Source organism: Dermacentor silvarum, chromosome 8, assembly GCF_013339745.2.
Source record: "Dermacentor silvarum isolate Dsil-2018 chromosome 8, BIME_Dsil_1.4, whole genome shotgun sequence".
Classification (NCBI taxonomy): domain Eukaryota; kingdom Metazoa; phylum Arthropoda; class Arachnida; order Ixodida; family Ixodidae; genus Dermacentor; species Dermacentor silvarum.
The window spans coordinates 162323364-162336965 of record NC_051161.1 but is presented as its reverse complement, the minus strand read 5'-3'; positions in this window follow the sequence as shown (position 1 = coordinate 162336965).

The following is a 13602-nucleotide window of genomic DNA, read 5'->3' as shown; positions in this document are numbered from 1 at the left end:
TTTATGGCCTAGCATTGTTGACCATGTGCTGTGTGTACGGAGCGGGGGTCCACTCCCCTACGCGTCCGGGCGGCAACCACGTGTATCTTGTTTTGAGCGCTGAGAAAAGCCCGCGTGGTGTCGAGTGTCAGCTTGCAGTGCGCGCCATAGAGGCGCAGTGCGCATGCGAGGATCGCGTTCGAAGAACGTCGTCTGGAAAACACCGAGTCCGAATGCCGCCAACGGTCATTATTTTCCCACGCGGAAAAACCTTGAGGGGGGGGACTGCGGTACGCAGTGTTGTGACACCAGCCCCCGAGCCCCCTGCTGGCTAGAAACGCCACCGAGGTTTGAGATGGCCGAGCAATAAATCGTGCGTGCCTGGCGTGTTTGCTGAGGCCGTCACTGACCACGTGGAAATAGCAGAGGGAAACGGAGTTGAGGAAAGAAGGAAAACAGGGTTGTTTTACAATACATTTACTTTTAATTGTAAGCCCGTCCCTTTGGGTTGTGGCTTAACAAACTTTCAGCTCTCATTGGCAACGGCTTCCGTAGGATGGGCCAACAGTCCTGCCGCCCTTTTTCTTTGTCTATTTCACCTATAACAATCGAGACGAGGTGCTTGTTTTTCAGTCTAGGCTGTAATCACTAAACCTGATAGATCAGTAAGACTCCGTACGATGCAACGCTAGTCTGGGCCGTAACCACTTAGTGGTAGAACAGTGAGACTCGGTTGGTCGTATGTAGTGACAGTTGTCCTAGGCTCTAACTTAAGAAAAAGTCGAAGAGTAAGGCACTGTTTACTTGTGTGTTTTGCACCAGTGTTGTTTTGCTAACTCTGCATTTGACTGTGTAAATATTTTCGTTGCAATATATCCTCAAGTTTTGTTACCTCCAACCTGCCTCCTGCTTCATCAACGCCGATAAACACCTTGAAGAGACTTTCATCGACTTCAAGGACAAAGAACAAACTTAACTGGCGCAGTCGAACAGGGATCGGCGAGATCTACAACATCAAATGCTGGACCAGTGGTGAGAAGATCAAGTCATCCAACGGCCACCTCCTGCACCTTCGAGAAGACTCCAAAGCAGCCAAGTCCGGCACCGTGGAGGAGATCCGGGAACGGCAGTGCATTCAGCAACGGGTGAGCAGGATTTCTTGCGTCTTTCTCAAGTTGGCATGGCAGTTGGTGTGTAGAGCTCATGGTGAGGACACGCGGGGGCGCAGAGACAATGGAGTCTAATGGAGTTGAGGGTGCGACTGTGGCGGAAATGGATCGGAATCAGGAGTTATCAAATGACGGTATTCTAAATTCCGATAACTCAAATGTAGTGAGAGCACCCAATCAGAGCCAGGAATTGTCACAGCAGGTATCTCAGCCTTTGCAAATTCCAAATGATACAAGAATGCTCGAGCTCGAGGTTCAAAAGCTGCAACTTCAGATTGAGTACGAAAGGCTGTTGCAGACAAGGACGAGTGCTGAACGTCTGAATGGTTCGTTGCCGAGCACTGGGTCTGAGCGGGGCGATCAGAGGCGGATGGGTTTCGATTCCATCGAGCAATGCGCAAAAGTGCTGAAAGGGTTCCGCCTGCCGTGTGACGCGGATGTACCATTATGGTTTGAGGAAGTAGAAAAACTTTTTGCTACGTACAGGGTACCGTATGAGAGTCGCGTGCATCTGGTCATGCCAGCGCTAACTGAACGCGTCCGCTACCTACTGCGTAACCTCAACCAGGAAGAGAGTACAGATTACGAGTCAGTTAAAGAGGCAGTGTTGATGGAACTGAAGCTTTCTCCAGCGGAGTATCTGCAGAGGTTTGAGAGAGCAGTGAAGCGTAAGGAGGAGACGTGGTCACAGTTCGCGTCGCGAGTGAAAACGTATTTCTCTTACTACCTCCAAGTGAGAGGGGCCGACACTGTAGAGGTGATGGCAGAACTCATGGTAGCAAATCGTATAAAATCGGGCCTTGGTATAGAGGGTCTCGAGTACGTGAGGCTACGAGAAGGCGAGGGATGGCTTAAGCCACCTGAGATCGCCAAAGTACTACAAACGTTTGAACAGGCGAAAGGCAAGGGGTACGCTTCAAAGCCGTCAGCGGCAGACATGGGGCAAGAGCCGCCCCGAGTAGAGAAAGGCGCCCTCAAATGTCACTTGTGTCACGGCTCGGGCCATTTCGCTAAGGATTGCCCGAAATCTAGCGATAAGATAATTCAATCAAAGAGGGCTTTTGAGCCAAGGCAGAGGGTACAAAAGGTAGCGATTGCCCACGAGACGGTAGGTGAGATACCTGAGGGAAGTGAGATTCCTGATGGAATCCTTACTGCAAATATAAAAGCCGTGAGACGCAACTGTGAAGGGATGACTAAAGTACAGTTAATTCCGATCTCATGCGGAGATGTATCCACAGTTGCGATTATGGATACAGGGAGTGAAATAACTGTTATACGGGAGAATCTGCTTCCGAAAAGTCTCGTGGAGCCGTCAGGCACGGTAAGATTGGTGTCTGCTTTTGGGGAAATTATCCAGGCAAAACTGGCTACGTTGCCGGTAAGGTTAAATAGCCCGAATATGGCTGAGGAACCTCAGAACGTCGACCTACTCTGTGCGTTGACTAATGAGCTCTTCGAGGGCACGGATTGTTTGTTGACCCATGAAGATTTGGAACTTTTGATGAAGGCCAACAGCTCTGTGCCATCCCGTGGAGCACCGGCCGAGCCTGTCCATGTGTTAGAACAATCAAATGAGTCGGTAAGCCGGAGAGAGGAGTTCCGTAGAGTGCAGCTAGCTAACTCTACCCTAGAAAAGGCTGAGCTGAAAGCCAGTCCGGAAAAGTGTCAAGTTGCACAAGCCCACATTCATCGACTCGGGCATATTGTCGGCTCAGGGACGCACGCACCAGATCTAGAAAAAATAGCTGCAATTAGGAATCCGGTTTCAGCGTGCACCAAAAGGAAACTACACAGCCTGCTAGGACTGTGCGGCCACTATCGCGAGCACGGCCGAGGATGTGCAGAGGTGGAGAACTGGCTCACGCGGTTAGCAGAGAAAGCGGTACCCAATCAGATACGTTGCTCGGAGGAAGCTCCGACGGCATTTGAGGTTCCGAAACTTTCCCTCTGCGAGTCCGTGGCACTCAGCACTCCGGATCCATTTGGGCCCTACTGGCTTTTCACAGACGTATCAGCTACGGCTCATGGAAGCCATCGTAATAATATAGTGCCATGCCAACTGGATGGGCGTGAATGTTCCTGCTCACCTGGCGCTGTATATTGTGGACTTTGAGAGTGCCGATCCAAGACACAGAGACACTAGAGTGCTCTTATAGCTTGGAACTGCAATCGTGTGCTTCATTGTTTACTCACATGTATTGTGTATTTCTCTTTCCTCTCTTCTTGCTTTGTTATTTTGCGGGTTGGTTTGTTGTTGTTCATCTAATTAGGCCATGGTGGGGTTAGAAAGTTCGATTACGCAATCGCGGCAGTGATTTATCGTATCACTGAGCAAAAATCAGCCCAGTATACTCTTTAGGGGGGACGTGTTAGGCCGCGCTTCTATCGAACATACAGAATGGGCGGTGTGGTGCTGCATAATTGTTTTGTATATATTGTCGCAGTGCCGCAACTTGCCCACGTGTTTTATGAATAGGGAGGCGGTCACTCCCCAGCGCGTCCTGGCAGCAACCGTTTCTGTTTTTGAGGGGTCGAACGGCCCGCGTGGTGTCGGGTGACGAGCCGCGGCGCGCGCCGGGGGGGCCCGGTGCGGATGCGGAGAACGGATTCGGAGAACGCGGTCTTGCGCACACTGAGTTGGCATTCCGCCGATGGTCATAATAGGTCAACGCGGACAAACCTCGAGTGAAACGGCTGTACGCGGTGTTGTGGCGCCGGCCTCCGAGTCCCCTGCGGGCTAGAGACGGCGCCGAGGTTTATGGCCTAGCATTGTTGACCATGTGCTGTGTGTACGGAGCGGGGGTCCACTCCCCTACGCGTCCGGGCGGCAACCACGTGTATCTTGTTTTGAGCGCTGAGAAAAGCCCGCGTGGTGTCGAGTGTCAGCTTGCAGTGCGCGCCATAGAGGCGCAGTGCGCATGCGAGGATCGCGTTCGAAGAACGTCGTCTGGAAAACACCGAGTCCGAATGCCGCCAACGGTCATTATTTTCCCACGCGGAAAAACCTTGAGGGGGGGGACTGCGGTACGCAGTGTTGTGACACCAGCCCCCGAGCCCCCTGCTGGCTAGAAACGCCACCGAGGTTTGAGATGGCCGAGCAATAAATCGTGCGTGCCTGGCGTGTTTGCTGAGGCCGTCACTGACCACGTGGAAATAGCAGAGGGAAACGGAGTTGAGGAAAGAAGGAAAACAGGGTTGTTTTACAATACATTTACTTTTAATTGTAAGCCCGTCCCTTTGGGTTGTGGCTTAACAAACTTTCAGCTCTCATTGGCAACGGCTTCCGTAGGATGGGCCAACAGTCCTGCCGCCCTTTTTCTTTGTCTATTTCACCTATAACAATCGAGACGAGGTGCTTGTTCCTCAGTCTAGACTGTAATCACTAAACCTGATAGATCAGTAAGACTCCGTACGATGCAACGCTAGTCTGGGCCGTAACCACTTAGTGGTAGAACAGTGAGACTCGGTTGGTCGTATGTAGTGACAGTTGTCCTAGGCTCTAACTTAAGACAAGTCGAAGAGTAAGGCGCTGTTTGCTTGTGTGTTTTGCATCAGTGTTGTTTTGCTAACTCTGCATTTGACTGTGTAAATATTTTCGTTGCAATATATCCTCAAGTTTTGTTACCTCCAACCTGCCTCCTGCTTCATCAACGCCGATAAACACCTTGAAGTGACTTTCATCGACTTCAAGGACAAAGAACAAACTTAACTGACGCCGAAACTGTTCACTGTAACAAACCTTATTGCATGGGGACAAGTTTATTGCGATAGCAATTATATGGACACTCCAAAGCAGATTTCTGCCGTCGCGTCGCCGTGAGGTTCCGTATGACGTCAATGGAGATGAAATCGTCGCTGCGCGCCGAACGCTTTATGTGCAAGTGAAAGGGCGCGAGCAGGGGCGGATCCAGGTTTTTTCTGAGGGGGGTCAGCTTCTGTCAATGATGATGATGATGATGATAGTAGCCTTTCTCATTTACCGAAATGCACCGTTTCTGCTCACGATAAACCCGCGTTTTATACGGCTATACGGATATCTCGGAGCACGAACACGCTAGAATAATTCTTCCGACCGATACTGTGTAGAAACACGGCTGTCTCTAACTTTTGAATACAAACATACACACTTACTGCAGTCGATAAATAGTTAATTATTCAATTTTAGTTAATTTGGCTGCTGACAGCGATAATTATCATCTCACTTTGTGTCCCCCTGGCCACATAACTTATTTGCGCAGGTGGTCTTCACGTGCCTCCCAGTGCCTAATTTTAAGAACACCATAAAGCTTAATTTTGAACACCCGGTATATCTAGCCTGTATTGTTTCTTAAAATAAAATTTGGGATGATCTGTCGCAGGTTTGTTATAAATGCGTAAGCACGGGTCCATCTTTGGAGTTCTGTTGGGACATCTTGATTTCCTTAAGAAGATTCTTTGTGTTCGGCTGAGAAACCTTCGTTTGCTTTGGAGCTCCAACGCGCCAACCACTACGCTGGTTGTTTACGATATGCGAATCACCGCGTATGAAGAAGACTCACGACGCCACCTACAAGAACGATGTGGCCTAGTATCCGAGAGCGCGAGCCAGCGTCTACATGTTTTGCTTCCCACGCGACGTCATCCTTTTACACAAGGCGCGCATCTGCTCCCGTTTCTCTTACCACGCGTGGTTAGCGGCCAACGCCCGCGCGCTGGCGTTGGCCGCTGACGTCACGCTGCCCCACTACGCAGCCGCTGCTCGAGGCTTCGCCCCGCTCCGCGAGAACGGCCACTCAGATAAACGGATCCGACGGCTTTGAGCCTCCTATGCTTAATGTACGACAATAAAACTGCGAAGTTACAATGAAAAACTTGTAGCGTACGAACCGTACTGTGCTCGTACTGGATATTGTCAACGTGTAACTGTGATCACACTTCTTTCTGGGGTTTTACGTGCCAAAACCAGTGATCACACTGAGTGCTACAGTTTAAAAAAAAGTTGCCTATGCGAAGTTCTTAGTTTAGCTGTTAGTTGTTATTATTTATATATGAACACTTCAGCGAGAGATCTCTTTCATTAAGCAGGTTGGTCGCGGAACCGATGACAGCCAATGAGGCAACCGATGACACCCCAATCGGGAACTGAGTTGATCAGTTGCGAAGGCGCTCGCGCGGATATCTGCGTGCTTGGCAAAAGGCACGTCCCCTCGTTCATTCGACGCCACCGATGGGAAGAGTAAGGCACGGCCGGCGCCAGGAGGTCCAAGGTGTTCATGAGAAAAAATAACTACGGCAACTTCGCGACACCACACCCCTACGGAATACAACTGAGCTTGTGAGCGAGCTAGCTTTACTTCTACATGGCTCATACCACTGGTACTCGCGAAAAATAATGCTGAAGAATGCTCGTGGCGATGCTTTTTTTTTTTTGCGACAGGGCCATCCTCCTGTCAGCGAGGGGGCGATGCAGAAATCTGAGGTGGGGGGGGGGGGGGGTCAGGACATCCGGACATCCCCCCTGGATCCGCGCCTGGGCGCGAGGGACGCGCGCTTTCACGGGGAGTGAACCCACGGCGGAGAACAAACGCGCGTTCTGCGCCGTGCTCCCTTAAGGGCTGCAGAAGTAGGCGTCTCTTTCCTCCTTTACAATCACCATATATGCAGAGCAAACGCGTCTTCTTCCGACGCGCGAAAGGCCGTGAGGGAGGGGGGGAGGGAAGGGAGGCGACGTTTAGCTGCGGCTCCAAGTGCCTATTTATATAAAAAATGTCGCAGTTTCACCTGAAAGGCGAAGCATCAATTGCGATAGCAAAGTTGTAGAGATCTGTACGGAGTAATGATAGTAGCTTTATCAGCTATATAAACTTGGACATGCAGCAGCACTGGCAACACTCAGAACTGTTGTCGATGCCGTCGGTGTTTTGCCCGCGTTCGCACAAAATGCGTGCGGCGTTGGTGACTGCCGGAGCCTCTGATATAAATAGGCACTTGGTGCCGCAGCTAAACGTCGCCTCCCTTCCCCTCCCCCTCCCCCCCTCCCCAAGGCCTTTCGCGCGTCGGAAGAAGGCGCGTTTGCTCTGCATATATGGTGATTGTAAAGGAGAGGTTTTCAGGGTCGTTGCATGCGAGTGGACGCGCCGCATATGGGCTCCTTCTTCAAAGTCCACAGCGACCGGACATTTTGACCTGACGCTCTCGAAATTGCCATCATCACATCCGGGAAGGTGAGCCGCACATTTTGAACCCACCCGGCTATCGCTGGCCCGCCCGGGTCGGATTTTTCGGCCTTTTTTTCCGTTTCTCCGGCGCTCGCCGGAGCTAGGCCTATATACTTTTGGCCTAGCGTCCGCGACCCCCCGCAACCCACTCAGCCATGAACTATCAAGTAGTTGGCACCGAAATCGACCCCGCCGAAGTCCAAAACGGAGAATGGGAGACCATCCTGCGTCTCCGTAACCGATACCGCCCGGCGACTGCCAGTCAATCTCCCCAACACTCCGCAGGGCTGTTACCGGAACCCAACGACGGCGACGGCCGCCCAACTGAGAAATCCCGACATGCGACGCCATTGACGCGTTTTCGACGCGCGCCTCTCCCGCAACTCCCGCGGGGAGACCTCAAGGTCGTAGTTAGACCGCGCGGCGGTTTCGACGTATCCAAGGAGACCCCCCGCAGGCTTTTCACAGCGATATGCGCAGCGACTAAAATACCCCTGCAGGAAGCGCTCGCCCAGGACCAGGTGCGGCTGCACCCAGCCAACAACACCTTCACGATCAGCACACCAGTGGAGGCTCGAGCTCGCACTTATGCCCAAATCACATCAATTACCATCGGCACTAACTCAACTGATGCCACCGCCTACCTCGCTCCGCCCGATGACGCCGTGCGGGGCGTCATTCATATGGCCCACAGTGGTGAGTCACACGCGGAAATCATAAATGGACTTGTCCCCTTCAATCCTGAGCTCCCAATCATTGACGCGCGGTCCTTTGGAAAAAAGCGGTCAATAATTATCACTTTCGCCACTGGACCTCTGCCCAAAGCTATCCGCTTTTGGGCGGGTGTTCACACATGTTTTCCCCATCGACCCAAAATGGAGACATGCTACAAGTGCCGCCGCATCGGACACCGCCAGGATGTCTGCCCCGCACCAGCCAGCGGATGTTGCCACAATTGCGGTGAAACGCACACGCCGACCGATCCCCCAACCTGCCCACCCAAGTGCATCGTCTGTGGGGACGGGCATCATACTGGAAACATACAATGCAAGTACCGGTACGCCCGCCCGCAACCACGCACTACCCAGCCAGCTACCGGACACCAGTCAAGAACCCGGGAGCAGACGCCAGCCCCTCGAAAGTCATCGCGCAGTGCAAGCAGTGCGCGCTCCGCCTCCCGTGACCGCAGCAACAAGCCCCGCCAGGACCTCACATGGGCCGACCGTGTAAGGAAATCGCCGCCTGCCTCCACCCAGAAAATTCCGGACCACAACGAAGGGGAGCTCCGGGCCCTGCGGGAGGAGGTAAGCCGCCTCACAGCCCTCACTCAGCGCTCACTTGCCTCTCCTACTCTTTCTCTCTCAACTTCACCTCCTACTCTAACACAAACCAACACCGCTCCCCCTCAATCACCACCCTCAAAAAAACAACGCATCACTCCCTCACCGCCTGCCTCCGGGCCGACCGATGTCGACTCTAAACTGAAAGAGCTCTCCGACCAATTCGACAAAAAACTAAAAAATCTTGAGATTCGCCTCGAAAGTAATTTCAACGCCCTTCTCTCTGACCTCACTACGAAATTGGAAACGCACATTGAACGCTGCATGGAATCCATACTCCAGAAGATGGTTGGCCTTCTCGAAGCACGCCTCACACAACTCCCCCCGCTCTCTACCCCTCTTCTCCCCACAGCACAGCCTACCGCCATAGAACCCCATATCCCAATAGATACCAGACTCGCCCCTCTCATCCATCCGCCTACGCTCCAATATGGCGGGACGGGGCAACAGTAATTATCTACACATCCTAACCTGGAACTGCCGCGGCTTCCGAGGTAAGCGCGCGCCCTTGCAGCTTCTACTTCCTACACTTTCCCCAACGCCCCAAGTCCTTCTTCTCCAAGATACTGCCACTCAGGCCGCACTCCCCGGTTACAACTCCACACACTCTGACACCACAAACACACCCAGGGCATCCACACTTGTGCACCGTACTCTAACATATAAGACGCATTACATCACGTCAGAGACGCCCTGCGTGATCACCGAAATTATCCATCACACACATACACTCCCATCCATCTTTATTGCCAATATCTACCACCCCCCATCCAAACCGACGGCCACGTTGGAGTCCCTCCTCCGAGAGCTGCACCGCCTGGTAGGGAAGCACCCCTTACTAATCGGTGGGGATTTCAACAGTCAACACACTGACTGGGGATACAAAACAACCACACACAGAGGTCGCAGACTCTGGCTGCTCCTGCAGAACCTCCAACTTTCCGTCCACAACAATTTTCAGACTCCTAAGCGAATCGGCAACAGTGTCAGCATGGACACTAGTCCGGATCTGGTGCTCAGCTGCTCCCTCCGTGATGTGACTTGGACGAGAACACAACACACACTGGGCAGTGATCATTACATGATACAAGTCACGGTCCCATTCAAGCCACCCCGGCACACCTACATGACACACAAACTAATTAACTGGGACGCTCTCCGCACCACGCGAACTGCCAGTCCTGACAACCCCATCACCGACATCAACGACTGGGTAGACTCTCTTCAGACTGACATCCAACACCATACGCAGCAGATTGAAACCACCACAGACGTCCCCACCCTAGACTCCCGACTCGCCCACCTCTGGGAGGCCTACCACAGTCTCCTAGAGAGGTGGAAACGCGGCAAACATAACAGAACACTCAGAAAACGCTTAGCCACTCTACAATCTCAAATTCAATTACATTCGGAGGAGCTCTGCCGCTCCAATTGGGGACAAGTATGCGACGGCATCGCCGGGAGACTGTCCGCAAAACGGGCGTGGCAGCTCCTCCGACACCTCATCGATCCGTCGAAAACAAAAAACACCACCCAGCACCATGTCACCCGGCTCATACACGCACACATAGACAACCCCGATGCTCTCTTGGATACACTCCGCGACACATACACCTCACCCGGCATACCAACTCCTCTCCCCTCATATACAGGACAGGCGAACCCCGAACTCGATACCGCCATAACAGAGGCGGAGGTCAGAGCAGCCCTCCTGACTCTCCGCACCAAATCTGCACCCGGCGCCGACCAGGTCTCCAACACAGCGCTCCGTAATCTGGACGATCGATCGATCGCTCGTATCACGGAGTATTTCAATCAGTGCTGGAAGGAGGGCACCCTCCCCCAGTCCTGGCGCCACGCGAAGGTAATCTTCATCCCAAAGCCCAACAAACCACTTACACTCCAAAACCTTCGCCCAATCTCGCTAACCTCGTGTCTCGGAAAGCTTTTCGAGCACGTGGTATCAGCGAGACTCACACAGCACATGGCAGACCATGACTTATACCCTCACAGCATGGTGGGATTCCGTCCCCATTTGTCCGCACAAGACGCCATGTTGCAAATCACCCATGACATCTTCGACCCGCTCATTCCAGGCCACACCAAGGCAGTCTTGGCTTTGGATTTATCCAAAGCCTTTGATCGCGTTGAACATCACGCGATCATGACTGCACTCTCCCCACTGAATGTGGGTGCACGTACGTACACCTACATTCAGGCCTTTCTCACAGCACGCACGGCTGAGCTTCGCTTCGGCCCGCTCACCTACCCCACATACTCTCTAAAAAGCATCGGCACCCCGCAAGGGTCCGTCCTCTCACCTTTCTTATTTAATATCACTCTGATCCCCCTAGCACGACAATTGGCAACCGTTCCTCACCTGAAACATACTCTATACGCTGACGACATCACGCTATGGACTACCCATGGCAGTGATGGCACCATACAGGACACTATCCAAGCAGCCGCCAATCTGACCCAAAACTATGCAGTCAGCGTAGGACTTTCTTGTTCCCCAGAGAAGTCCGAGATGCTCTGCATCCGTCCCAAGAACCGCAACTCACCCTGCTCCCCCATCGTCATCGAACTGGAAGGCAGACCGGTACCAGAGGTGAAAACTCTCCGGATATTGGGTATGCTTATCCAGAGTGACGGGAAGAACACTACTACACTCCGCAGACTCAAGCAAGTGGTGGGGGCGATCTCGCACCTCATCCGCCGGGTCTCGTGCCACCACAGGGGCATGAGGGAGCGTGACCTATGCCGCCTTGTTCACGCCTTTGTGCTCAGCCGTGTGCTCTACTCCACCCCCTACCTCCAGCTCTCTCGCCGTGAAACTGACGCCATGGATGCTCTCATTCGTAGAGCATACAAAGTCGCCCTCCACCTTCCCATAAATACACCTACCAACCGACTCTTACAACTTGGCCTCCACAACACAATCGGGGAACTTGTAGACGCACACCGCCAAGCACAATACCTTCGTCTCACACAAACCGACACTGGCCGGTGCATCCTGCATTCCCTTGGAATCCGGATACCGGCCAACGATCCGACATTACGCCCCATATCAAGACCCTTACACCGCGAACTTCTCATTAAGCCACTTCCCCGTAACATGCACCCCGACCACCACCATAAGCGCCGCAGAGCTCGCGCTGCAGCCCTCCACCGATATTACGGCTCGGAGCCGGACGCCGTATGGGTGGACGCAGCCTGCACGGGCGATGAAGCGGTCGCTGCGGTGGTGGATAACACTCTCTCCCCCATCGGAACACACACACTCCCCCCAGACACCTCTCCCGAAGCTGCAGAGGAAGCTGCCATTGCCCTGGCCATCGTCAACACAGAAGCCCGGTATGTTTTATCCGATTCCAAAACTGCAATCCTAAATTTCGCACGAGGCCGAGTCCACGTTCCTGCTTTTTGCATACTGGACTCGCCCGCCGCGCCCCCGCCCCGTCATGTGGAGCTGATTTGGGTGCCCGCGCACTGCGGGAATCCTGGAAACGAGGCCGCAGACCTTTTAGCCCGAGGTTCTTTAAACCGGGCTCTTGCGGCCTCCGATCCGGGATTCACGAAGGAGCGCGCGCACACTTTCAATGAGCTGACGCATGCCTCCAAGGCGGCGCGCCAGCTGTACCCTCCACCGCACGAATCCCTTAGCAATCGACAAGCAACCCCTTGGCGCCAATTACAGACACACACTCTCCCCTCTCCTCTCATTCTTTCTCACTATCGCCCACTTTTCCTCACTTCAGCCTGTACTCTCTGTCCGGAACCTCGCGCTTCTGCTCTCCATCTCCTTTCTCATTGCCCGGCGGATCCTCCCCCGCGGGGCCTAGAGCACCTGAAGACTTGGGAGGACTGGGAGACCCTGCTCCGCTCCGGAGACCCGGTCGTGCAGACCATTGCCACTGACCGGGCTGCCAGCGTTATGGACCGGACTAACATAAACGCTTGAGTGCCGTGGGGTCGTGCGGGGGCCCTGGAGCCTGCGTGCTCCAAACTCCCCAGTCTATACAATAAAGTTTTATTGCGATAGCAATTATATGGACACTCAAAAGCAGATTTCTGCCGTCGGCGTCGCCGTCGCCGTCGGCGTCGCCGTCGCCGTCGCCGTCGCCGTGAGGTTCCGTATGACGTCAATGGAGATGAAATCGTGGCCGCGCGCCGCCGAACGCTGTATGTGCGAGTGAAAGGGCGCGAGGGACGCGCTCTTTCACGGGGAGTGAACGCACGGCGGAGAACAAACGCGCGTTCTGCGCCGTGCTTCCTTAAGGGCTGCAGAAGTAGGCGTCTCTTTCCTCCTTTACAATCACCATATATGTAGAGCAAACGCGCCTTCTTCCGATGCGCGAGAGGCCGTGGGGGAGGGGGGGAAGGGGGAGGGAAGGGAGGCGACGTTTAGCTGCGGCACCAAGTGCCTATTTATATCAGAGGCTCCGGCAACAGTCACCAACGCCGCACGCATTTTGAGCGAACGCGGGCAAAATGCCGACGGCGTCGACAACAGTTCGGCGCGTTGCCGGTGCTGCTGCATGTCCAAGTTTATACAGCTGATAAAGCTAATATCATTACTCCGTATATCTCTCTACAAATTTGCTATCGCAATTGATGCTTCACCTTTCAGGTGAAACTGCGACAACTTTTTTATGATGATGATGATGTAAAGGAGGAAAGAGACGCCTACTTCTGCAGCCCTTAAGGGAGCACGGCGCAGAACGCGCGTGTGTTCTCCGCCGTGGATTCACTCCCCGTGAAAGCGCGCGTCACTCGCGCCCTTTCACTCGCACATACAGCGTTCGGCGGCGCGCGGCGACGATTTCATCTTCATTGACGTCATACGGAACCTCACGGCGACGGCGACGCCGACGGCAGAAATCTGCTTTGGAGTGTCCATATAATTGCTAT